The sequence below is a fragment of the Dromiciops gliroides genome, chromosome 1 (assembly GCF_019393635.1).
Source record: "Dromiciops gliroides isolate mDroGli1 chromosome 1, mDroGli1.pri, whole genome shotgun sequence".
NCBI classification, from domain to species: domain Eukaryota; kingdom Metazoa; phylum Chordata; class Mammalia; order Microbiotheria; family Microbiotheriidae; genus Dromiciops; species Dromiciops gliroides.
The window spans coordinates 560,156,383-560,179,837 of NC_057861.1; the positions used below are offsets into that span (position 1 = coordinate 560,156,383).

At 35.8% G+C, this 23,455-nt stretch overlaps 1 protein-coding gene and 1 pseudogene across 7 annotated transcripts in view; both read left to right on the forward strand.

Moving 5' to 3' along the window:
* LINGO2 (leucine rich repeat and Ig domain containing 2) overlaps positions 1-23,455 on the forward strand; it is a 1,558,843-nt gene that overhangs the window by 1,046,461 nt on the left and 488,927 nt on the right. For 6 of the 7 annotated variants that reach the window (XM_043976351.1, XM_043976354.1, XM_043976350.1 and 3 more), the window contains one exon: positions 15,498-15,530. The exons of the other annotated variant lie outside the window; for it this stretch is intronic. The gene's annotated coding sequence lies outside the window, so the exon portion shown is untranslated. The remainder of the gene's footprint in view (positions 1-15,497; positions 15,531-23,455) is intronic. 7 annotated transcript variants of the gene reach the window in all.
* On the forward strand, positions 1,212-12,513 carry LOC122751760 (annotated as a pseudogene).

Here is a 23,455-nt window from a genome sequence, read left to right on the forward strand (position 1 = left end):
AGTAAGTAGCAGAAAATGGGATTTGAATCCAGTTTTCTTATGCTAAAAAACTATTGTCAATTTTCTTTACCACTAATCTATCTATCATCTAGCAATCTAGCTATCTAGCTATCTACATATCTAACTATATCTATCTATCTATATAAATATCTATATCTACATCTATATCTATATCTACCACTTATATATATATATACATATATACGTATATACGTACATATACGTATATATGTATATATAAAATAATGATAAGAGACCCTAGAGAAGATATATTTCAATGACTCCCTGAGTAGGAGCCATGCAGACTGTGTTTAAAGACCTCTAGCTGGAAAAAAAGGTTACCTATTCAATTTTTGGACAACTATAATTGTTGAAATGTTTCCTTATATTGAATTAAAATCTTCATTTAATTCTCATTCCATTGCACCTATTTTTTTAATAGAAGAACACAGCATAAGTCTGCATGCTTTTCTCATAAGATAGCCCTCCAAATATTAGAAAATACAATCAGGTTACATATTTCTAAGTTCACCTAATCCTCATATGATATGGTTTTAAGTCCAAAATGAAAACTGCCAGGAATGTCATATCCAAAATCTAGAACTATCAAGTTAGTTAAAAATGTATATTCTGCAAGCATCCCAAAAGAAAGACTTAAAGTGCCCATATACCAATCTGAATCATATAAGACCTGACAACTGCAACTCTAAAGAAGAACAGAATTTGGAATATAAAGTTCTAGAAGGATATATAGAGGCATATAGCCAATAATTATATTTCTGGCAAATCTTAGTATATTTTAAAAGAGGAAAAAAACTTATTGTATAATAGTGATTCCTGATAGCCCTCATGTAGGTAATGTCTAATTTCTTAATGCTATCCTCAAATGTAGTTTGCAATATTAAACTCAGATCATTTTAACAAGCACTTATATTGGGAGAAGCTAGGTGGCACAGTGGATAAAGCACCAGCCCTGGATTCAGGAAGACCTGAGTTCAAATCTGGTCTCAGACACTACACTTACTAGCTGTGTGACTCTGGGCAAGTCACTTAACCCTCATTGCCCAGCCAAAAAAATAAAACAAAAACAAACAAAAAAACCCACAAGCACTTATATTATGTATCTTTCTGCCCTCAAGGGCTTTATATTCAACTGGGGAGAAATAACATATACCAAGATAGGTAAATACAAAAATAGACAAAGTAACGTCATGAAAGATGGAACATTTGTGATCGGGAGCAGGCAGAAGCAGAAAATTGAGCATATTATTTCAGGTGTGATCTGGCCAGAATATAAATCAGTAAGATCATATTCTTTATTCTGAACACCATAGTTACATTACTTAAGCCTGTTATTAGCATTTTTTCCCACTTTTTGAAGATTCCCAAACAAGTCCAGGTACATATAAATATCTATATGCATATTATATATAGAAAAAAAGTAATACCAAAATTCCTAATTCCTAATTGTATATACACAATCACACCATAAATGGTCCTGACTTACAGAAGCTGGACCAAGGATTCTGCAACTGTGCTTTTGATTTCTTTCCAAATTCTACTACCATTGTCAAGTTTTTTATTATTTAATCTCAGAACACTTGCAATTGTCTCACCATTGGTTTCCATGAAAACCACTATCTGACTCACCTTTCTAAATCATGGCTTTGATTTTGTCTGCAAATGACCTCTGAAATCTCTTTCAGCTTTAAATCTATGATCTTTTGCTCAAAAATCATCAGTAACCCCTTACTTCTCAGAGGATAAATAGAGTCCAGTAGGTATATTAAGAAAACTTCTAAGAAAAAAAAAAAGAAAACATTTAGTGACTCAATGTTAAGTGAGATTAGCATTTAGCACAAAGAAGCCAAACTGATTTCCACTAGTGGATATTCTAGGTTGTTGGGTTTTTTTTAAGTTTTTTTTTCCACATTCTAAACATGTATAATACTCCTACTTCATGAGAGATATCTTGTAACAATGTAAAACAGTTAAGTAAAACTAATAATTTAGTGACCTCATCTGAAACTGCATTCAATATTTCTAAAGGGGCAGCTAGGTTGTGCTAGGTGGATAAAGCACTGGTCCTGGAGTCAGGAGGACCTGAGTTCAAATCTCACCTCAAAAACTTAATGTGTGATATTGGGCAAGTCTCTTAACCCAAATTGCTTCAAACATGTATGCTTCAGCTATAAATCCTACCCTCTCCTATGTCTCCAATCCTGGTGTATATCTTGCCACTGGAGCCAGATGGCTCTGGAGGAGAGAATGAAGTTGGTGACCTTTCACATCCCTCCCTTACTTAAATCCAATTTACTGCAAGTCATGACGTCACCCCAGTGTCATAGTCCTTTCAAGAATGAAGGACAAAGAAAAGCAACAACAACAATATTTCAAATCTGTAGAACCCCCTCACATCTCTATTTTTTTTAATTAACAAAAATATATTTTCTCTCTCCTTCCCACCTTTACATAATTGGAAAAATAATAAAAATATTTCTTATAATAAATATGCATACTGAAGCAAAACAAATTCCCTTATTGATGTTTTTATTGTGTGTATGAATTACATACAATATGTAATATATATTTATATATAATATAGTATATTGCACATTGTAAAATTATATACATTATATACATGTCTCTATACTATAAATATCTGTAATGAATACCAAGTTTCATCATAGGTCCTCTGGAATTTATCATAGTTCTTACAGATTTCAAAGTTGTTTTTACATCATGGTTATTGTATAAGTGTTTTCCTTGTTCTATTTATTTCATTTTTCAAACATTTATGAAAGTCCTCAAAATTGTTCTTTTAAAAAATATTGATATTGTAAATTGCTCTTCTGGTTCTGCTTACTTCACTCTATATCACTTTACATCTCCCCATGTCTTTTTGAAACTACTCATTTTTCAATTCTTACAGCGCAATAGTAATCCCTCACATTCATCTACTATGACATATTTAGCCATTCCTCAAATAATGGACATCCTCTTAGTAGCTGTATTTTTTAACCATGATAAAAAGAGCTACTGTAATTTCTTTCTTTTTTGCATACAGGAGCATCTCCTATTTCTTTGATTTATTTTACTTATAAGACTTATAATCATATAAGTGAGTTAAAGGTCATGACTTCCTGGTTTCAAACTATTTGCACATGCGCTAGCTTATGCCTTACTGCTTTGGTAGCCTTGCAGGATGAACTTCTCAGTCCAGATCCTGCTCTAAGTAAGTAAAAGGTGGTGCTGCAGGTGGTAAGTGTTCTCAGTATTTCAAGCCTTTGGGGTATCCTTGTCTGATATCAAGCCTTGACTCAACACAACTTCTTCAGGCCCCATTCCCGGGCTCCAAAGGGATTATTTCCATTCTGTATAAGCTATTCTTTCCAGTAGGGCACCTGGTATTTTTATCATTATTGTATAAGATTAATATCCTATTATGGTTGGGAAAAGTCCATTCAATGATTGCTCCCCTTTCAAAAATGCCTTGGGTATCAAGGTGGCACAGTGAACGGAGCACTCAGACTGGAGTTTTTGAGGCCTGAGAACAAATCTGACCACAGACCCTTAATACCTGTGTGATTCTGGGCATGTCTCTTGCTTTGTCCTAAAAATAAAAATAGAGTGGTATTAATACTTTATTTTTACATCCTTAATATTTAATTTAAGCTATCAAAGTAACCAATTAAACATGATAATAAAAGAATAAAGTGTTTTTTCCGCTTTAAAGGTGTCATATTTTTCAAAATCAAGTGATTTCATAATAGCTTTTTTGTTTGGTTTCCTTAAAATGTTAGAGATTATGAAGAAAGACTTAATTGTAAGGGATTCAGATGGTCTTAACATCTCACGGAGGCAAAAGTTCAGATTCCCTAGGGCCACTACAATATTGCCTCAGTGTGGCTTTCCATTCTTTTTTATGCTCCACTTCTTACTGACAGGTGGCTTAAGCTCTATCCAAAGTGAATTCTTCACTATGATCCCTGATCAAACACTGCCTTCCTCTTCAGCTATAAATCCTACCCTCTCCTATGTCTTTGACAATTTCTATCCATTCATTAAGAAAACTCTTTCAAGAATCTTCTCTACTGAATGAAATCTTTGAATAAATTCTTCTCATATAAATTCCCCCTTCTAAAGAAATTTATTCCTCTGTAACACTGACAAAATTTTATCACAATTATTATATACTTCCAAGACTGTGATTAGTTCTGTACTTGTGTCTTGATAACATGAATCTTGTCTTATTCATCTTTTTAACTCTTATAATACCTATGACAATTTCTTATATGCAGTATGTGCTTGAGAAATATGTTCCAAATAAAAAAATATATATATATATAAAGAAAGGTATTTGTACTTCAGAATACAAACTGCTTTATTTTTCAAGTAGTCTAATATGTATGATACTCATCCTAGGAAGCTACACAAGGGAAGAAACCATCAGATATCTTCTATATCTATTTCAACCCTTAGCATAGGGATATTTAAATTGCTTTTAATAAAAGTGTTAAACTAAGGAATAGCAGAAATAAATGAAGAGTGGAATGTCTTTATTTAGGAGTTTGTGAAAGAACTGAATTTAGAAGGAAAACTAAGACATCTAAGATTTAAGGAAAGAATACACAGAGAGCTACCAGTTCATAGGCTTAAAGCCATTTCATAGAGTGTTGTATGTGAAGAACAGCAAGGTCAGTTTGGTTAGTATTTGAAGTAGGTTATGTATCAAAAGACTGGAAAGATACAGTATGTTGACTTCGCTTTGCATCTAATGCCCTGCCTGGTTTCTACTCCTTGGAACAAGATACCCCTCACAGGATAAGCTCATCATTTCAAACCTACCACCAAATCAAGACTTGATAGACCACCTCCCTCAGCTTCCTTCTTCCCTCCTCTGTTTGGAGGATTTGAGGGCAGAATACCAAATGCCCATGGGGCAGCTAGGTGGCTCAGTGGATAAAGCACTGGCCTTGAATTCAGGAAGACCTGAGTTCAAATCTGGCTTCAGACACTTGATATATGACCCTGGGCAAGTAACTTAACTCTCATTACCCTGCTAAAAAGCCAAAAACAAAACAAAGACTCAGAATACCAAACTCCCCCCCCAATACCTTCCTTTATAGAGGGCCAAAACTAGATTCTTTGATCACTCTACTTTGCATCTGCCTGGTTTCAGTTTTAAGGAGTAAGATAACCCCTAGTGTCCCCTTTCCCACCTTCTGCCTCCCTTTGTGTGCTTTTTTTTCCACTTTAGATTGGAAGCTTATTGAGGGAAGGGGGCTGTCTTTCTTTTTATTATGTCCCTAGTACTTAGTACAATATCTGGCATGTTATACACACTTAAAAATGTTCGTTGGATTTTACTATTGGATGAATTGGATTGATGAGAAGTAGTGTAACATGTGGCTGGAATGGTAGATTGGAGATTAGCTGGGAAGGGCTTTAAATGCCAGATAAGATTCCATTTAATCCTAGAAGTAGAGGTAGTCACTGGAATGAATAAGTCATATCTGTGCTTTCAGACAATCATCTCAGGGATTCAGTGGAAGACAGATTGGCTAGGGGACAGAGGGGTGCAGTGGGACCACTTCAGAAAACATCACATTAATCCAAGTGAGAAGTAGCAATAGCTTTAAGGGGAAGATATCAGATGCAAGAAATGTTGAGGAGATAGATAAGATTTGACAACTTACCGAATGTGTACAGTGGGAAATAAAGAACAATGCCAAAGCTGAGAACTTGAGAGATCATAAGGATGGTGATACTTTGAAATTTGAAAGAATGGAAAGTTTGGGCTGGAGGAGACTGCTGAGTTCTGTTATGGATATAAACATTTGAGATGTCTACAGGAGCTATAGGTAATAACTTGTTTGTCCTTCATTCTTGAAGAGGACCATAACAGTGGGGTAATGTCATTACTTGCGGTGAATTGGATTTAAGTGAGGGAGGGCTGTGCAAGGTCAACAACCTCAGTCTCTCCTCCAGTGCCATATGGGTCCAGTGGTGGGTGAGAGAAATATCAGCAAGACCAGATACGGCACTGGATGTTTAAGGTAATTGGGTTTAAGTGACTTGCCCAATGTCACAGCTAGTAAGTGTCTGAGGTGAGGTTTGAACTCAGGTTCTCCCAACTTCAGGGCCAGTGAGCTATCCACTGCTCCATCTAGCTGCCTCATAGGTCATAAGGAATTGGACCTGACAAGAGAAGCTAGAGTTGGAGATATAAATAGATAGATAAATAGAGTAATCATCTTCATAAAGATGATAATTAAATGAAAAATGATAAATCAGGTTACCAGAAAAGATAAACTGGGTTATCCAAAATTAGAGTACAGTAGTATAAATAAATGAGAAATATTAAGTAAATATTTGTATCTATCATTATAAATCTATGATATGCTGACGGTTCATAAATTGAGGTGCTGCTTCCAACAATCGATAATCCATCCATGCTTTCTAACCCTGTCCTACCCTTCTCCTTGTTTTCCTGTAAAACTTCCACCTGTTATCCACCCAGCATATATATTCAGAGCCTCCCTCAAGTGCTCTTGATATGACATGGATAACAATAGAATAGAAAGGCTATTTGTCAGTTAACCATTACTTTTGCTACATGATTGGCCCACTTTATTTTCTTTATGTACATCTCTCTGATGAAATTCTTTATGCCATTCTCTCAAAAAAATTCTTGATTGGTATTATTCTACAGCCCACTCACACCCACACAAGTTAATCTGATCCATTTAATGATTGATAGATATAACCATCCATCATCATTCTGCTTTCTAGTTTTATATAAAGGGTAAGCAGCTCGTATAAATGACTATAATTAGTATTGCTTTTATACACCAATTCTCTTCACTGGTTTTCCCAAATATCTAATTGCTATTTGTCAAAAATGTTCTGTCATAGCAAAACATTTTAATTTAAATAATACATGTAGATAATATATTTATTAAGTACTTAATAAATGCATAGGTGTGTTACCAAGCACTCTTTAAGAGTAGAAATTTGCCATCAACATCAGTGAAAATTTCCTCACTTGTAGTTCTCTATGCTAATGAAATAACAGGTGTAGACACAAAAAGGAAAGGTTTGTAAAGGAAAGGTATATTTAAAATGAATTTTAAGGATGCTTTGGAATGGAAAGGAGGAAAAGAAGGAGGGAGGATGGGAAGGGGAGAGAGAGGGAGAAAGAAATGGGAGGGTATAGGCTGTGTGTACTTAAAAAAGAGTCATTAAAAGTAAATTAGAGAAAGGAAAGAAGTATCTTGTATAATTGTGATTAGGGGAAATTCTTAATTAAAATAGGAATATATTGATAATAAAAGACAAAATATACTAATTTCATAAAATAAAGACTTTTTAGAGGTCTTGACTATATAAGTATATATGTCCATATGAATCTGGATGTATTTATGTATTTGTGTATATATATGTGTGTGTATGTGTGTGTATATTTTCATAGAACTGACTGTTGAAGTCATAAACTTGTAAAAGGAGAAAATATGAGAACAATCACTTTCAGGGGTTGGTAAGAGAAAACAGAGGGAATGGTTTGAAATGCAGAAAGAAAAATAAAAGTATCCTATCTCTCAGGTCCAGGGAGGAAAAAATATCAAGTGAAAGGGAATGGTCAGTACTGTTACATAGTATGTACAGGACAAGGAGGAAAATGGATAACCACTCCTCAACAGGAGGAGTTCCTTTTACATGTTTCTTCCTTCTACCCTCTTTGCATCTGAGAGTTCTTATATGACTTACTTTGCTTCTCCTTGCTCTACATTTTCCAGTTCAAATCTCACTATTCCATAATACCTGAACAACCCATGTCTATTTCTCTTTCCTGGACTCCAGGGGTTTGAGGAAGCCATCATTCTGAATGCTAGATTGTTGGCCTGTCTGGGAATCACATTAATGCCAATGTTTTCTGGTAGGAGGCCTTCTTCACACATGGTATAGTCAACAGTATGGTGAAAATGGGAGTATGGTGAAAATTAACTCCGAATTCCTGGCATCATGAGATTTTTGAAGGAAAGGGAAGAAAAGGAATCAAAATTAGGGGAATTCATATATAGAGCCATCCAAAGTTGAAGGTACTATGATTGTGGAAGGTTCCATGTCCTTCAATTATAGCTGGTCATTGGTAATTCAGAATGTTCTCTTTCCATAATCCAGTAATAGCCCTCTAGGGGAAACAGCTGAGTCATGCTATGGTTCATCCTGCCCAAGAGAAGTACTTAATATCTCAGGTAGATAGTTGTTTAGGTCCCTACAAGGACCAAAAACAAAGTACGGGGAGGAATTAGGGGTTACCATCAAGACTGCACATCTCAATATCCATATAATTTTGGCTATTAAAATGGGAAAAGTCTATCCCTAATTTCCAAAATACATATTGGTGCTTGCTGATAGATTAAATTTTAAAGGAAATTCTTTTTTCTCATTTTACTTGATAATAAAAAGGATAGAGTAAATAAAAAAACACATCTGAATAAAAGACAATATGTTCAAGTTATTGATGCTGAAAATTAAGCATTTATGCCTTACCAACAATAGAAGATGACACTATTAATTCTTTTTCTGTTTTCTGTTTCCCTAAAACAAAGCTACTTAAAGAATAAAGTTCTAGGACCTGAAGGGGGAAGCAGGCTCACCTCCAGATATGGGTGGGAGGGAAGAAGATAGAAAGGTTAGGTTAAGGATTCTAAAATAATTTCCTTTCCTAATGTTTTCTGGACCTGGATTTGTTCACCTTCAAATTTAAACAGTATACTAAGTTACTTCAAAAGATCAAAATTCAGGGGCAGGTAGGTGGCGCAGTGTATAGAGCATCGGCCCTGGATTCAGGAGGACCTGAGTTCAAATTTGACCTCAGACACTTAACACTAGCTGTGTGACCCTTGGCAAGTCACTTAACCCCAATTGCCCCGGAAAAAAAAAAAAAAGATAAAAATTCAGCAGCATTATTTCATAGGACTCCCCCTATTCTTTTGCTATATTAAATTTTATTTTGAACTTAGCAATTAGCAACAGACACAAATATTTCAATGCACCAAGAACAAGAAGAGGTTACCACATATCTTATAGGTTTTTTTTTCCCTATTATATTCACTGCCTCAAATTCCTCACCACCCATTTATTCTGAAGCCACAAGGAAACTAATTCTGTTCTCACCACACTACTGAAACAAGTCCTTTGAAGCTCATCAGTGACCTCCTAATGGCTAATTAATATTATCTTTTGTTTTCTTCCTTCTTGACCTTTCTGTATTACTGACCATTCCCTCCCTGTTGATACACTTTCCCCCTTTGACCTCCATTTCACTCACCCTCCTGACTCTCTTCCTACCCTTTTAAAATTCGTTTCTTTCAATCAATCTTTCTACTCTAGTAGGCTAATATGTATACATACACACACACACACACACACACACACACACACACACACACACACACACACACACACCACACATTTTGGTAAAGTTTTCCCTACTGAGGCTCTGTCCTTGGTCTTATTCTCTTTGTGATCTATGATCTATAAATTCTCCCTTAGTGATTTCATCTACTTTCATGGTTTCAGTTACTACTTTTCTGAAGATCACTTAAATATCTATATTTTGAAGCCTGCTCTTTCTCCTTGTGTTCAGCCTTTTATTTCCAGTTGCATGCTGAACATGTCTAAATGAATGTCCTATAAAAAACATCACATTCAGTGCATTTCAGTCAGCATGAATTTATTAAGTAACTAAGTACCAAGCATATGTCTGAAAATGAAATGATCATTTTCCTCTTAAAATAAAGTACCCCACCTTCCTGTTTTTCTATATTTTTATTGATAATATACCAGTTACCTAGACTAAAAATTTTGGATTCATATTTGACTTTTTCCCCCTCTCATATGATCAGTCACTGAGTCCTACAGTTTTCACATGCTTTATATTTCTCGATTCCTCCCTACCTCTTTTTTCATATTTACTAACCTAGATAAGAGCCTTATTATCTCTTGCCTAGAGTATTGTAATCACCTTGGAAGTAGTTTCCCTTCAGTAGTCCCACCCTTCTCATCTATTCTTCACATAACTACCAAAAAAAATCTTCATATACATAGCTCTGAACCTGTTGTTTTTGTTGTTTGTCCTTTGTTCCTGAACATTGTCCTTTGTTCCATGACATTGGGGTGATGTTATGACGTGTGAGGTAGGGTTGTGCAAGGTCACCAACCTCACTCCTCCAGATTCACCTGGTGCAGTGACGAGATATATATCAGGATAACTGGAGATAGCTCCAGATGTTTAAGACAATTGGGTTTAAGTGACTTTCCCCAGGTCACACAGCTAGTAAATATCTGAGGGAAGATTTGAACTCAGGTCCTCCCAACTTCAGGGACAGTGCTCTATCCACTTTGCTACCTACAAAAAACCCCCAAGAACAACAACAAAAAAAGCAAAAAACAAAACCCTTCCTTGGTTCTTTATTGTCTCCAGATTCAAATATGAACTCCTTTGTCTGGCTTTTAAATCCCTGCATAACCATGCTCCAAACTACTTTTGCAGCTTTATTTCACAGTAGTCCCCTTAACATAACTCTACAGCTAACTAAATTGACTGTTCCCTGATCTAGCTGCATCCTCTTTTACCTCCAAGTATCCATGCAGTGCAGATTTCAAGCTTATAATGCATTTACCCTATATCTCCACTTACTAAATTTTTTACCTTTGATCAATATTTTATCCATGAAGCTTTCCCTGATTTTCTAGAGTTGAAAATGACATTTCCCTTTAAAATGTCTTTGCAATATGCCTGGATACCTCCTTTGCTGTTATCACATTCTACATTATATTACATTTATGCAAGCACGCATCTTATCCTCTTTTCAGATATAAGCTCCTTGGAGTCAAGGAATATTTTGCTATCCCACATCTTACATACAGATCCTTGAACATAGTAGTAGTGTAATACACATTTGTTGAAAAGAATAGTATTTTGCCTATAAATCTATGTGTCCTGAACTAATTTAATCTGTTTATCTCTCCTTCAAGTTAGATTTAGGGCTTCTCACAGTCCTATTCCCACTGAACAAGAGTACTAAATGTGTGAGAAGAATAAAAAAAGCATTTCTCCCCTCACAGGCTCCACTAAAGAATAGAATGGGAATATTTCCCCTATATCCAGCCTTTCTTTTTCTGTCAATTTCTTCCAATCTGCATCATAGCTGCACATTAGAACTTGAAATTTGATTTATGTAGATAGATATCTTTTCCCACAGACACTCATTTGATTACAATGCCTTGAAATGAATCTATTTCCCTGAGGTTTAAAGAATTTAATTAATCACATAAGATATATAATTGAATAATTGTATACAATGTAATGTTATTCATTAGAAAAATAGTATTGGCTTCTACTTAGAGTGAACACCAGGTGGATGATGCTGGTGCTGTAGGAGGGTCCAGGGACCCAGAATCTGAGGCCAAGGGGAATTCCACAGTTCCTTTGGCAGTGGGGGTTGGGGTCAGGGACATGGTCAAGGCCAGGTGAGGAAAGGCCAAAGATAAGGAGTCTATTCCTGTCACTAAGCTGGGCCATCTAGGTAAGGACATGAAGAGAAAGTCTTTGGAGGAGATCTATCCTTTCTCCATTCCTATCAAGAAGTCTGACATCATAGATGTCTTCCTGGGTCTTCATTGAAGGATGAGGTTCTGAAAATCATATCTGTTCAGAAATAAACTAGAGCTGGACAAAGTACCAGGTTCAAGGCTTTTCTGGTTATTGATGACTACAATGGCCATATTGACCTTGGTGTCAAGTACTCTAAGGAAGTAGCCACAGCTATTCATGGTCCTATCCTTCTGGCCAAGCTGTCCATCATTCCTGTGTGATATGGCTATGACAGCAACAAAATTGGCAAGCCTCACAGAGTGAGTTAGAGCATTTTTTTCATATGAGTATAGGTCACTTTAATTTCATCATCTGATCATATACAGGAGGAATCATTTTGGGGTACATGAATCATAGATAGGTTTTTGGTGCACCTTGACCTGCCCCTAGAGGTCCTGGAATTGTTTCAGATCCTGTGACTAAGAAGCTCCTGATGATGGTTGGAAATGATGACTGCTACACTTCTGTAAGGGGTTGTACTGCTATTCTAGGCAACTTTGCTAAAGCTACCTTTGATGCCATCTCTAAAACATATAGCTGTCTGACCCCAGACCAGAGGAAGGAGACTGTGTTCACTGTCTCCCTATCAGGAATTCATCGAACATTTTGTGAAGATTCATACACACATATCTGTCCAGAAGACCCAGGCAGCTGCTGTGGCAACCACATATTTTATTTTTTATATAAACAAGGAAAAAACTGAACTATGCCTGCTAAAAAAATAGTACTGACTGTCCATAGACTCAGTTAATAAAAATAATTTATTGAATGTTTCCTTGCTATAGCACTCTGCAGTGACACACTGGCTCCCTCTGAGTGAAAGTGTGATGCTTCAGAGTAGTCCTTGAGTGAAAGGTTCTGTTTAAATTTTCCTCCTGTGGACTTGCTTTCTTCCATTTAAAGTGTTTCCATCTGTATCGAATATTGCAAAGCTCTATGCAGCATTCAATCTATGCAATCACAATGTGGAGGAGGAGGGAGCCAGAATAACTTCTTTTTCATGGTAGCAAAATTTGATAGACAAAATAGATAAAAACTCTTAACCAAAGCTGCTCTTTAAGTAGTTTATCATGGGAAGTTGTCATACTAAATTAAAGGGGGATTTTATGTAAATTGTCTGCTAGAAAAAAATTTTAAAATACAGGGAAAAAAACTTAATGTTGTTAATGACATTAAAAAAAAGATCTCTTTTCTGCATTTTTAGCTCCCCTCCTTTCTAACCTACTAAGGTCAAATAAAATATCTTTCTCAAATTTTTCTTCTTTCTCATCAAAAAGATGCACTGGATATATGATCCTATACTTTGGGACCCATAAAAATATATTAGCAGTTATTAGGAGAGAAATAAAGTTAGTATAAATAGGACTAGAAAATTATATAACCCTTAGGTCTAGAGTCAAAAAAGCTGATGAAAGAGGGAGAGACAGACAGACACACACACACACACACACACACACACACACACACACACACACTAGGTAATCTTTAAGTTTTAGAGTCTCATTGAACTCTAAATCATATGTTCCCCTGAATTGGTAATCAACAAATTTTCAGTGTGAGTTTGAGTAATTTCCCTTACTCAATTTCTTTTCTTTTCTTTTTCTGTTTAAAATTTTATTTTCCAAAATACATATAAAAACAAATTTTGACATCAATTTTTTTGAAACTTTGTGTTCCAGCTTCTCTTCCTCCCTCCCTTCCCATCCCCACCCCCAAGAACTCAAGCAATTCAATATAAGTGATACATAAGTAGTCATGGAAAACATGCCCACATTAGCTAGGTTGTGAGAGAAAAGAGATAAAAACAAAACTTCAGATTAAGGAATTGTAAAAAATAAAAAAAGTGTTTCAATCTGTTTTCAGATACCATCAGTTCTTTCTCTGTAGATAGATTGCAATCTTCATAAATCCTTCAGGGTTATATTGGATCATTGCCTTGCTGAAAATAACCACATGCTTCCCAGCAGATCATCTTACTCTATTGCTGTTATTTTGTATACAATACATTTCACTCTGCTTCAGTTCATGTAGGTCTTTCCAGGTTTACATACAGGTTATGATGAACAGGATACTATCAGAAAAACCTGGAAAGACCTAGATGAACTGAAGCAGAGTGAAATGTACTGTATATAAAACATCAGTAGTGGGGGATGATATGATGGGAAGCATGTGGTTATTTTCAGCAAGACAATAACCAATATAACACTGAAGGACTTATGAAGATTGCAGCCCATCTGCAGAGAAAGAACTGATAGTATCTGAAAACAGATGGAAACATTTTTAATTTTTTCTTTTCCTCTTTGTCAATTCCTTAATCTGAAGTTTTGTTTTGTTTTGTTTTTTTACTGTTTTCTCTCACAACTTGATAATATGGAAATTTTTCCATGACTACTCATGTATAACATTTTGAATTGTTTGAGTTCTTATGGGTAGCGGTTGGGAATGGAGGGAGGAAGAGAAGTTTGAACACAAAGTTTTAAAAAATTGATGTTAAAATTTGTTTTTACATATATTTTGCAAGATAAAAGTTTATTCAAAGCAAAAAAAAAGGTACTATATAAAAGTTATGATGAACAGGATGCTATCAGAAAAATCTTACTCAATTTCATACCTGGTAAAATCCTGATATTTATGACTTAAAATTATACCTCATTGTTCTGTAACTAATCATTAAAGAGGGTTTTTGATTCTGTTCCTTCTACTCATGTAAATGGGATTATTGCTCTCTTCTCATGTGCTACCACTTTTTTTTTCCTACTCACCTAGTGTGAGAAGTGAGAAGTGAGAAGTGAGAAGCAAATTGAGAATCACCACTCTAGCTGAAGCAGTAGTCCCCACCAAGTCACAAGGTACCTACCATACAACAGGCAGCACTACACAGGAATTCAGGTTTGTAGAGCTGAGGGAAGTAATGTCCATCCAATAACTGTGATATATAAACTTATATCAGCTATCCTGATTTTGCCCAAAGTACTAATCCTGGTGAGAAACAGATTTTGACAGTGAATTCTTGTTTAAGCCTTCCACATAAAACAAGTTAAAGCTATATGGTCAGTCTGATATACAATCTGTGTTACCCAACAGCATGTATCCTCCCACATGCCCAAATCCTCAAAGAAAACAATGGCTGGAAAACATTGGTTGGGTAATACTGCATTATCATAATTACAATTTCCATGAGGAAATTGGCTTGCCGTTTGAATATTCAGCAGCATAGTTATAATTTCCATAAGTAATATAGAACAATTGTCATAAACAACACAATTATTACTATTTCCATGAGAGAGGAAATGATTTTGGATGAAGGGAAAGGAAGAAACAGCAATAAGAAACCTTGTGTTCCATTACCTTCCTTAAATTGAGGTTTAAAAAAACTAACACACCATTAAATGAATTGTGAAGTCCTTAGAATTTATCCCAAAGTGATAAGGATAGAAAGATAATGATGGTCTACTCCCAGTGGTTATTTATGTGCTGAAAACAAAAGTGTTTTCTACATTTTGATCTGGTTGATTTTTAACTTCATTGATTTTCCTTCTTTACAGTATCACAACTTTGTTATTCATAATTTGTAATTCACAAAGTTCACTTCAAAAAATATTTTAATGTTTATTACAAAGCACAAATATTCAAACAACTAACTAGCCATGGAAGACCTTATACAACAGTTGCTTGGAACATGTTTGTTGACTTGAATTAAACCTAGGGTGATTTTTTATAATTAAATCACTCTTAATCTATTCATAAACTAGATCATAAACTGCCCTTTTACTGGCATTATTGCTCAGATTGGTTTCTACTTAAATTTCCTATTTTTCTTTCTCTTTTTTAGGTAAAGTGAGTAAAACTGAATGCAAGCTTCAAGGTTTGTACATTTCACATTCTGAAAATCTATAAGCAAATATAAAATGAGCACAAAGTTACTACATAAGTATTTCTTGGATAGACTATGACAACATAGGATTAAACTGTAAATTCTGTTTTCCTCGTTTTGATGATAGGAAACTAAAGCATACATAGATTAAATGTTTTGCTCAACCTAATACTGTCAAAAAGTATAAAACATCTAGGAAGATGAAAATAGAGAAATACTGGACTTGGTTTAATAAGATATCATTGGTGATCTTGGAGATAACAGTTGAATAGAATGTTTGGGACAGAAGCCAGGGTTGCAGAAGATTGAAAATTAATTGGATGTTTGTATAATCATAGCAGGTGTGTGTGTGTGTGTGTGTGTGTGTGTGTGTGTGTGTGTGTATGTATGTATGTACAGAGAGAGTAGAAGATAATAAAAACAATTCTTTTGTCATTCATTTAGCTTTTCAGTAGCTATATAGTTAGTACCTAGGAGTCACTATTTTCACCATTCTCTAAATTGCCTCTTTTAAAAAGTTTGGCCTTGGGGCAGCTAGGTGGTGCAGTGGATAAAGCACTGGCCTTGGATTCAGGAGGACCTAAGTTCAAATCCAGCCTCAGACACTTGGCACTAGCTGTGTGACCCTGGGCAAGTCACTTAACCCTCATTGCCCTGTAAAAACAAAAAACCAAAAACAAACAAAAAGTTTGGCCCTTTTCCAGGCTTATGGAGTGGGGAAATAGATGGGAGAGTAGCAGGGCAGTGAATGAATTTTATACTCATCAAGGAGGAACTAACAGACACACCCAACTGGGTGGAGTAATATATTTAATCTGGGCAGTAAATGAGCCTAACACTCCTCAAAATTGGCTCAAAGACCTTAATCTCATTGCAGTTGGCTCAGGGAGGGAATAATGTACACACTCAATTGGGTGGAATAATCTCTCTAACCCTGCAGGAAAATAGGAGGGGGAGGGGACAGACAGAAGCAAATCCCTTTTGAAGAGTGATAGGATGAAAGAAGATGGATAATAGAATAAATATCATGGTGAAAGGAATAGGATGGATGGGAAACAGTTAATAATAGTAATCATGAAAAAGAGAAAAGGGGGAAAAATTGTACAAAAATATATTTATAGCAACTTTTGGTGGAGGTTAAGAATTGAGAATAAAGGGAATGTCCATCAATTGAGGAATGATGGAAAAAGCTGTGTTATATGATTGTAGTGGAATGGTCTTGTGCTACAGGAAATGACAAAGAGGATGATCCCAGAAAAACCTGGAAAGACTAATGAACATCGATGTATAGTGAAGTGAGCAGAGCTGGGAGGACATTATGCATAGTGACAGCAGTATTGTTCAATGAGCAATTGTGAATGACTAAACTACTCTCAGCAGTGCAATGATCCAAGACAATGCCAAGGAACTAATGAAGAAGCTTACTATGCACCCCCATAGAAAGAACTGATAAAAAGAACACTTGTGGATTGTACATATATAACCTGGTTTCGATCTTGTGCAGGGGGAAGGAAAGGAAGGGAGGGAGGGAGAAAAATTTGCAACTCTAAATCTTATGAAAATGAATGTTGAAAACTACCCTTACATGTAACAGGAAAATAAAATAAATGTTTGTTGCTTTAAAAAAAAAAAGAAAAGAAAAACATGGATTAAGGTAGGACTCTATGGAGAGGAAGAATATAAACAATAATCCTCACCATTCCCATTTACTTAATGAAGCCACAGTAATATAGGCCAAAAAAAAATACACCTAACAAACTTACTGGATGTAAATAAAGTTGCCTGATTACAAAAAAAAAAAAAAGTTTGGCCTTTTAATGTCTGGTGTTTCGACTCAGGCTTGCCTGTTCTCTCTCCAGTCTCTTCATTTCACCTAAGTGATGCTAATATGAAAATGTATAACAATAGATTAATAATTAACTTTCTATTTATCATAAGATAACTTTTAACATTATTTTTCTCTGGAGAATTCCTTAACTCAAAGGTATATCTCTAATGGTGGAAATATGCCAGAAGGAAAAGAGAATGAATTAAATTACTTCTCACTGTATATTAATGAAATGTGTGAAGTTTTTACTGAAATTATAAAAGAACATCTTGTTTAATATTGCCCTGCCCAATATTTACAATAATGTCATTAATTCTATAATGACTAATCTCCATCTTGGGGAACAGATAAGGAAACATACTTCCCTCCTCTAGGGTAAAGAGGTATAAAGAACTATAGAAATGGCTTGTTCTATATAGTGGCACTGTGCCATTCAGTTTTATTTAACTGATTTTATTGTTATAGTTGATGGGTCAATGGTAGGAGAAAGGCAATATCAGAAAAGGATAATAGACAAGAATACAATTTGAAAAATACTAATAGTATCATTATTATATCATAACCAATCATGACTATAATTATATGAGTGTAAAGTTTTGTGCTGGATTTCCTAAGAGGTAGATCATATCAGTGCTGATGACCCAATTATTCTTGAACCCAATACTTTTAAACTTCAGTGTTTTTCTCCTTATTTTCTAATTTATAATGGTCTTCCTTTGGAATTAATAATCTCTGCAATATCAGAGCCACATGCTATTCTATCCTTCATCTACTACTGTAGGCGCTGTGATTAGTAAGCCTCTCCCTTGGAGGGTGGTAATATTGCCCTTCTCAACCAGGTTTCTCATCTAGTATCTATGCAGATTTTTTTTCAATTTTTTCAGTAATTATTTTAAAGGGATTTTTTTTTGGGGGGGGGAGGAATTTCTTCTTTCTTTTCTTTTTCTTTTTCTTTTTCTTTTTTTTCTTTTTCTTTCTTTCTTTCTTTCTTTCTTTCTTTCTTTCTTTCTTTCTTTCTTTCTTTCTTTCTTTCTTTCTTTCTTTCTTTCTTTCTTTCTTTCTTTCTTTCTTTCTTCCTTCCTTCCTTCCTTCCTTCCTTCCTTCCTTCCTTCCTTCCTTCCTTCCTTCCTTCCTTCCTTCCTTCCTTTTTGCAGGGCAGTGGAGGTTAGGTGACTTGCCCGAAGTCACGCAGCTAGTGAATGTCAAGTATCTGAGTCGCTATTTGAACCCAGGTCCTCCTGAATCCAGGGCTGGTGCTTTATCTACTGTGCCACCTAGCTGCTCCCTTCAGTAATTATTTTAATCAGTACTTAAGAAGTTCTCAACCAACCTTTACCAAAGCATTACAGCACTCCAACTAAGATCAAGTATGTTTTTTGGATTTTTCTTTGAAATATATTGCCCAATTAAAAAAAAAAAGGGCAGCTAGGTGGCGCAGTGGATAGAGTACCGGCCTTGGAGTCAGGAGTACCTGAGTTCAAATTCAGCCTCAGACACTTAAAACTTACTAGCTGTGTGACCCTGGGCAAATCACTTAACCCCAATTGCCTCACTAAAAAAAAAAAAGAAATATACTGTCTTCACTCTTCTCTTAATTACTTTGCCTTCTACTGTTTCCCCTGTATTTCAATTTAACTGTAATCTAACTTGTGTCCAAAATCCTATGACTGTTCTTTGAGCTTGTCTTGGAACTGGCTGGTGTAAATTTCCCAGTGTTCTTCCTCAAATTAAAGAAGATGAACTAAATTGTGATAGGGAAACTTTCTGCCTCCTCTCATCAAGCTGTTCTGTTATATGTAACTGTTGCACTTCCATGATGACTACCAAAGACTGACAGCTTTTGCATTTATTCTACTCTTCCCTCGTATTGCCACATAAAAACCTTGTTTCTATAAGATCTTCCTATTCTAGAATACTTGGATTTTTGTGATATGCATAAAGAGATTATAGGAGGGATAATGTTAATTTTGAGGACATTCACTTCCCAAGTGAGATGAATGAAGTAAGAAAATAGTTAGGGCTTACTGTTAACCTAAGCAGAAAAGTGTATACAGTTGAGCAAGTAAAGAGAGAATAAAAGTATGGACTTTCTTTTTATTACTGACACATAGTTCATTTTCTTCATGTGTTTGGGCATGTGTTTGGGCATGTGTGTGTGTGTGTGTGTGTGTGTGTATGTGTGTTCTCTCTTGTGTTCTAGTAAAGCACAATATGCTTCTTGTTACTTAGTCACATTTGTACATATTTTTGGTATAAAAGAAACCAACCCTAGAATATAGCTCTCATTATATCAGGACTATTGTTGCTTCAATACTCCAAGCTTCATGGAAGAAAGTAAAAAATTGAATTGTATTTTAGAAATATAATAGAGGCCAGGCCAGGATGCCAAATTGACTGTTTTTTGAAAACCTGCTCACTGCAACTAACAAGAAACATTGACTAAACACATGCCCTATATACAGCACTATTATGCAAATATATGCAAAGATCAAATTAAAAAGAGTCCCTATGTTCAATGACATTACATTCTACTCAGCAATAAAATATAAAACAGATAAATAAATACTGGGTAATATGAGGAGCAAGAGAACTAATAACAGGAGTAATCACTGGGCTGAATATTGAGGGATTCAGAGGGATAGCTAGGAGAAGGAAATGAACTGTATAAAAAGAAGATAGATTTAATGACAGGAATAAGAATTTTTTCTTTAATCTCTATTTAACATTTAGTTAAAAACGAGTGGAAGAACCTTGGGGAAAATGGAATCCTAAATTGGAATTTGAAATCAATTTTCATATATAAATTATTACATAGTTAATTCCTATAAGAGTTAATATTATATTTCAGTTATATGGAAGGTTAAGTAGGTTCTTGTAATTTCATTTGGAACTTCATTCTATGTAAAAAAAAAAAAGAATATTGTAGGTATATTGAGAATTTCAAAAAACTAACATCAAACACATGCTTAAAATACAACCATTTAATTAATTAGGGACTATTTCTATTGCCCAGTCTTACTTCGATATAATCTACAGAGGATGATGATGATGGTCATGGTGGTGGTGGTGATGATGATGGTGCTTACTATATGCCAGGCAATGTACTAAGACCATTACAATAATTATCTCATTTTATCCTTTCAACAAGCCTGGGAGGTAGATGCTATTAACTACATTTTATAGATGAGGAAACTGAGGCAAGCAGGAGTTAAGTAAATTTCTGAGCTTCCTGATCATAGAAAATAAGTATGTTAGGCCACATTTGAACTCAGGTCTTCCTGACTTCAGGTCTGGCACTCTATTTACTGAGATACCTAGCTGTCCCACTCTATCTAGTGGATAAAGTGCTCAACTTTGATTCAAGAAGAGCAGCATTTAGATCCTGTTATAATACTTGTTACTTTTGTAATCATGAGTAAGAAACTTAATTTTTCAGAGCTTCAATTGCCTCATTTGCAAATAGCAAATATATCTGGTCCCTCTCTCAAGTTATAAGATTCAAGTGAGATAATATGTATGTGATGTTTAATTGCTATATCCATGTCAGTTATTCTTTTTTTTTTCCCCAACAAACATTTATTTTATTTTTTCCAGTTATATGTAAGGGTAGTTTTCAACACTCATTTTCATAAGATTTAGGGTTGCAAATTTTTCTCCCTCCCTCCCTCTCCTCCCCACTCCACAAGACAGCAACCAGGTTACATATGTAGAATCCACAAGTGTTCTTTTTATCAGTTCTTTCTATGGGGGTGGATAGTAAGCTTCTTCATTAGTCCCTTGGGATTATCTTGGATCATTGTATTGCTGAGAGTAGTTAAGTCATTCACAATTGCTCACTGAACAATACTGCTGTCACTATGCACAATGTCCTCCCAGCTCTGCTCAATTCACCATACTTCAGTTTATGAGTCTTTCCAGGTTTTTCTGGGATCATCCTGTTTGTCATTTCCTATAGCACAATACCATCCCACTAAAATCATATATACTACAACTTCTTCCATCATTCCGCAATTGATGGACATTCCCTTAATTCTCAATTCTTAGCCACCACAAAGAGTTGCTATAAGTATTTTTTGTACAATTTTTCCCCTTTTCTCTTTTTCATGATTACTATTGTTTGTTTTGTTTGTTTTGTTTTGTGTTTTTTTTTGCAGGCAATGGGGGTTAAGTGACTTGCCCAGGGTCACACAGCTAGTAAGTGTCAAGTGTCTGAGGCCGGATTTGAACTCAGGTACTCCTGAATCCAGGGCCGGTGCTTTAACCACTGTGCCATCTAGCTGCCCCTCATGATTGCTATTGTTAACTTATTCCCTTCCATCCTATTTCCTTCCCCATGATATTTATTCTATTATCCATCTTCTTTCATCCTATCCCTCTTCAAAAGGGATTTGCTTCTGTCTGTCCCCTCCCCAAATCTGCCCTTCCTTTATTTGCCCCTCTCTCTTTATCCCCTTCCCCTCCTCTTTTCCTGCAAGGTTAAAGAGATTACTCCACCCAATTGAGTGTTTATTCTATTCCTTTCTTGAGCCAATTCTGATGAGATGGAGGTCTTTAAGCCAATTCTGCTGAGTGTTAGGCTCATTTATTGCCCAAATTAAATAGATTACTCCACCTTATTGGGTGTGTGTGTGTGTGTGTTAATCCCTCCTTGAGGCAACTCTGATAAGTTTAAGGTCTTTGAGTCTTTTCTGATGAGTGTAAAATTCATTTACTGCCCTGCTCCTCCCCCATCTCTTCCCCTACTGCATAAGCCATTTCCTGTTTCTTTCATGTAGGATTCACCTCTGCCCTTCCCCTTCCCCCAGGGCATTCCCCTCACCCCTCACTTTAACCCTAAAGATATCATCATAGGGAAGCTATGTGACACAGTTGACAAAGCATGCACCCTGGACCCAGGGGTATCCCAGCTAAAACCCAGCCTCAGACACAAGACAGTCACCCACTGCATGACCCCAGGTATGTCCCCCAACTCCAACTTTTTTATGGTTCTCTAGGGTATTGTATTTGTAAGTCAAGTATGCCATTCAGTTCAGGTCTTTTCATCACAAGTACCTGAAAGTCCTATTTTTCTTTAAAGTCCAATTTTTTCCTCTGAAAGATGCTCAGTTTTGCTGGGTAGGTGATTCTTGTTTTGTAATCCCAATTCCTTTGCCCTCTGCAATATCATAATCCATGCCCTCCAGTCCTTTAATGTAGAAGCTGCTAGATCTTGTGCTATCCTGACTGGGGCTCCACAGTACTTGAATTCTTTCTTTCTGGCAGCTTGCAATAGTTTTTCCTTGACCTGAGAGCTCTGGAATTTGGCTATAATATTCCTGTGAGTTTTCCTTTTGGGATCTCTTTCTGGATGTGATTGGTGGATTCTTTCAATTTCTATTTTACCTTCTGCTTCTAGGATATCAGGACAATTTTCCCTAACAATTTCTTGGAAGGTGATATCTCAGCTTTTTCCTTGATCATGGTTTTCAGGTAGACCAATAATTTTCAAATTATCTCTCCAGGTCAGCAGTTTTTCCAAGAAGATATTTTACATTGCCCTCTATTTTTTTATTCATTTGGATTTGCTTTATTGTGTCTTGGTTTCTCATGAAATCACTAGCTTCCATTTGTTCAATCCTAATTCTTAGGCAATTACTTTTACCAGAGAGCTTTTCCATTTGGCTTTTCAAGCTGTTTACTTTTTTCTCATGTCTTTCCTGCATCACCCTCATTTTTCTTTCCATTTTTTCCTCTACCTCTCTAACTTTATCTTCAAAGTCCTTTTTGAGCACCTCTATGGCCTGAGACCAATTAATATTTTTCTTGGGAGCTTTAGATATAGGGGCCCTGACATTGACATCTTCTTCTGAGGGGGCACCTCAATCTTCTTGGCACTGAAGAAAGTTTCTATGGTCCTCACCTTTCTCTGTCTGCTCATCTTGCCTTTCTTTTACTTGACTTTTAGCTCCTTAAAGTGGGGCACTGTTTCTAGGCTGCTGTATCCCAAGCTTCAGAAGTCCCAGGTGGTATGATTTAAGGAAGATCAGGTTCTTCACTCACCTGGCCTGTTTCCTGGTCAGTAGATGACTCCAGGTCAACTTGCTAATCA